A 5,165-nucleotide genomic window follows, 5' to 3' on the forward strand; every position below is an offset into this window, starting at 1 on the left:
GCTGCAATCTTTATACCTAAAACTGCCTACTTTTGCTACCGCACATCCACGCCATTTTAAAATTTCCGCCAGCTTCCAACGTCAGGCCTGTACCTACCTATGTCCGTATATAATGTTACAAATTCCACAAATAAGCTGAATTACGACAACCATCGAAACAGATTCATCTATTCATCTACCATTTGAAAACAATAGTTAATAAATTTGGGTTTTTTCTTTTGTCAATAATTGTTTCGATCTAGGTAGCCCTAAAGTACTTTACCATTTTTCCAGTAAAATTAACGTTAATGCATTTGTACTGTTACTAAAAGAGCAACGTAATTTTCACCACTTCAGTCGTGATATACGTAGTTAATGTAACGATCACAACGCAGTTATTGTGATTAAAATGAAACGAAATGTGTGGAGTTATTACGTATTAACGTGACAGTCAATATGTGTTCGTTCTCCATGTGGGTCAAAGCTACAGACCACCTAAGTACATTTTAAATATAATCCTACCGTTTGCAATAAGGAGTACGTTCAAACAAGAAAAAAAGACAGAATTGGAGTTAAAAGTATCATATTCACTTTTTATAGTTATGTGACTAAATGAAAATGAGCCTGTCGGTCGCAGTCACAATTTGTCCTGTTTTCGACGTACCTATACAAAGGGTGAGTAAATATGAAATTGATTCTAAAACTTTAATACATCAATAGTTGGTTGCACTTTTTCAGACATTGTAATGCGCCGGTTTGAGGCGCTTACTTTTTTTTATTTAACTGGACAATGGACCAACGTCCCGTGGTGGGGAAAATTATTATATCGAGTCAATAAGAAATAGGCGAGATAGGTTAGTAGGACACATTCTCAGGCATGAAGGTCTAGTCAGAGACATATTAGTGCCGGTGCACACTTGCGACAGTTTGCCGCCGCGGGTCCGCAGCGGCACCGCAAAGTTTGCTGCACACTTGTTGCTATTTTTGCGGTTTTGTTGCGGCGCCGCAAAAGTAATAAAAATATATATCTAATACAGTGTCATTCGTTTTTAAAGAAAATCAGTCAGTGCGACAAGTTGAATAGTGCAAAATGGAAGTTTTTATTAATGAAAGGCGTGCAGTTTTTACGTATTTGGTGTACAAATGCGTTATTGATCGAAAAAAAAAAACGAGACGATTTTGGGTAGACCCATATACCGATTTACGGCTTACGAGGGGCACATTTGTAACGTCGTTTTCGTATTTAAGGGAGAATCCTGACTAATTTTTCAACTACTTTCGAAGGAGTGTTGCTTCATCTGATGAATTAACAGCAAAAGTTTCTGATAGGATAAGATCGCAAAAGATACCAGATTAAGAGTCTCCATAATCCCACTAGAAATGTTTTCTCCTTGTCATCCAGCTCCAAAAATCCATCGGAAAACATTTCACAGATTATAATCCATGCAGACCTGTTTTTGACTCTTTCATGGTATAGGTATATTTCTGAGGAAATATCCCATATCTCTGGGAACCAACCCCTTTACTGCATCAATGAATAATTCTATATCCAAATCTTCAGAAGTTCTAGTAGCAGCCATCCTTTTTTGCGTCAATTTGCCGCAAGTGTGTACCAGCCGATATACAAACGAGTACTACAAAACCGCAATAGCGGCAGCGGTGCCGCCACGGTTCCGTAGGGACCTGCGGTTCAAAACGGTCGCCATTTGGACGCGCGGCCCCGCGGCGGCGCGCAGATGAATGTGCATTAACCCATTTACCTGTTAGTACTTTAAGCCGCAATTGCGGTGCCGCAGCGGCGATTGCCGCAAGTGTGCACCGGCGCTTAGAGGCAGAAACGGGAGTTAGGAGGGGTTGAGGTAGATCTAGATTGGATTACTGTTCACAAATAGTTAAGGATGTGGGTTGTTCTAGTTTTAGGAAAATGCGAAGATTAGCTGAGGATAGGAAAGAGTGGAGGTATGTGTCCAACCAGTCTTAGGACTGACGACCTTATGATGATGATGATGGGCCAGGGTGGCGGAGTATTGGATGAGAAGAAAATAATACATCAAAATAGAATATCACCAAATTTACAACTATCTCAAAAAATTAAAAACAAAAAAAAACGTAAAGAAAACTCAACTACTCTCAAATAAACTAAACCTAAATGAATTAACAAGGAAACGGATCAGATCTGATCATCACTTTTTTGGTTCACGTGGCTCTATCCGGCGTCCCAAAATGTGCGGTTCGGATCGGGATTCTACGTCTTCAATCTTCGGTTACCTAGGATACCTGCCTTGACTCCCTTTGGTCTTTACAGGTATAAAGTAACATCATAGCAGGGCGTCATATGCACCTTAGCAATTAATTGGATTTTTTTGTTAATAACAAGAGATGCGTCAACAAGTCTTTACTAGAAGACTGTCACACACCTTCTCTCAATTCTCTTCTACGTGTTCATCTCGATCGATACAGGGACTGCACCACCCTGCATCAAACCGACGTATCACTTGCAGCAGCTGTTTTGTCCTTATTCGTAGAATTTCGTAGTTCTTGCTAAAGGTACGATAAGTGGTTATTTGGCAGGTGCTGATATCAATTTGGAAATTCAAAATTCCATGGACCGTGACATAGAACCCGGAAAACAATATCGATCCAATATTTTAGATTATTCATTTCCAAGAAATTTAGAATTTTTTGGTCTCTCTTCAGTTAAAGAATTAGTGTTTTTAATAACGTACAAAATACTTTTCTCAAAAAAGAATTTAAATGCAAGATAAGTCACATGTCTGGTACTATAGCAAACATATTTAACACGCTAACGTTCACACAATCGACATCAAAAATTGAAAAGAGAAAACACTCTGTACATAAACGTAGGTACTTGTTAACTACAACAAAATGGTTTATTGTGACGGTAAAGATCAATTACGATTTCCATTATCGACTGCATTCATATTAAACATGGCGATTAATCGAAGTTATTGATCTGTTAATAAGAAAATCGTACGGGCTTAACCGTGGACGAGATCGAAAAGTAGCATTACAAGTCTCTCCTATACATGGAATTTCAATTACGAACCAGTTTAGGTAAGNAAAAAAAAAACGAGACGATTTTGGGTAGACCCATATACCGATTTACGGCTTACGAGGGGCACATTTGTAACGTCGTTTTCGTATTTAAGGGAGAATCCTGACTAATTTTTCAACTACTTTCGAAGGAGTGTTGCTTCATCTGATGAATTAATAGCAAAAGCTTCTGTTAGGATAAGATCGCAAAAGATACCAGATTAAGAGTCTCCATAATCCCACTAGAAATGTTTTCTCCTTGTCATCCAGCCCCAAAAATTCATCGGAAAACATTTCACAGATTGTAATCCATGCAGACCTGTTTTTGACTCTTTCGCAAGTGTGTACCAGCCGATATACAAACGAGTACTACAAAACCGCAATAGCGGCAGCGGTGCCGCCACGGTTTCGTAGGGACCTGTGGTTCAAAACGGTCGCCATTTGGACGCGCGGCCCCGCGGCGGCGCGCAGATGAATGTGCATTAACCCATTTACCTGTTAGTACTTTAAGCCGCAATTGCGGTGCCGCAGCGGCGATTGCCGCAAGTGTGCACCGGCGCTAAGAGGCAGAAACGGGAGTTAGGAGGGGTTGAGGTAGATCTAGATTGGATTACTGTTCACAAATAGTTAAGGATGTGGGTTGTTCTAGTTTTAGGAAAATGCGAAGATTAGCTGAGGATAGGAAAGAGTGGAGGTATGTGTCCAACCAGTCTCAAGACTAACGACCTTATGATGATGATCATGAGCTGGGGTAGCGGAGTTTTGGATGAGAAAAAAATAATACATCAAAATAGAATATCACCAAATTTACAACTGTCTCAAAAAATTAAAAACCAAAAAAAAACGTAAAGAAAACTCAACTACTCTCAAATAAACTAAATCTAAATGAATTAACAAGAAAACGGATCAGATCTGACCATCACTTTTTCGGTTCACGTGGCTCTATCCGGCGTCCCCCAAAATGTTCCGTACGGATCGGTTTCTACGTCTTCAATCTTCGGTTACCTAGGATACCTGCCTTGACTCCCTTTGGTCTTTACAGGTATAAAGTAACATCATAGCAGGGCGTCATATGCACCTTAGCAATTAATTGGATTTTTTTGTTAATAACAAGAGATGCGTCAACAAGTCTTTACTAGAAGACTGTCACACACCTTCTCTCAATTCTCTTCTACGTGTTCATCTCGATCGATACAGGGACTGCACCACCCTGCATCAAACCGACGTATCACTTGCAGCAGCTGTTTTGTCCTTATTCGTAGAATTTCGTAGTTCTTGCTAAAGGTACGATAAGTGGTTATTTGGCAGGTGCTGATATCAATTTGGAAATTCAAAATTCCATGGACCGTGACATAGAACCCGGAAAACAATATCGATCCAATATTTTAGATTATTCATTTCCAAGAAATTTAGAATTTTTTGGTCTCTCTTCAGTTAAAGAATTAGTGTTTTTAATAACGTACAAAATACTTTTCTCAAAAAAGAATTTAAATGCAAGATAAGTCACATGTCTGGTACTATAGCAAACATATTTAACACGCTAACGTTCACACAATCGACATCAAAAATTGAAAAGAGAAAACACTCTGTACATAAACGTAGGTACTTGTTAACTACAACAAAATGGTTTATTGTGACGGTAAAGATCAATTACGATTTCCATTATCGACTGCATTCATATTAAACATGGCGATTAATCGAAGTTATTGATCTGTTAATAAGAAAATCGTACGGGCTTAACCGTGGACGAGATCGAAAAGTAGCATTACAAGTCTCTCTATACATGGAATTTCAATTACGAACCAGTTTAGGTAAGTGTACCTATGTACTTTTTTCGTAAAATTTATTAGTCCCTGTCGTGTTAAAGATTACTAATTGATGATGCACATTTATCCCAAGTATTCAGAAATGCAAAAAATGTTGCAATTAAACGTTAACAGGAAAAACAACGTATCAATTATGATACATAATTTATTTCAACGGCATTAAACATTCATTTTTATGCGCTTAACTGAGCCATAATAATATGATAACTACGATTTTAATTGCATATAAACATGTAAGGAGATGTTTAATATCAAAAACCGTTAATTTCCAACCGGGGGAAAATATTTATTAACGAAATCTTATCA

Source organism: Agrilus planipennis, unplaced genomic scaffold (assembly GCF_000699045.2).
Source record: "Agrilus planipennis isolate EAB-ADULT unplaced genomic scaffold, Apla_2.0 scaffold388, whole genome shotgun sequence".
Taxonomy (NCBI): Eukaryota; Metazoa; Arthropoda; class Insecta; order Coleoptera; family Buprestidae; genus Agrilus; species Agrilus planipennis.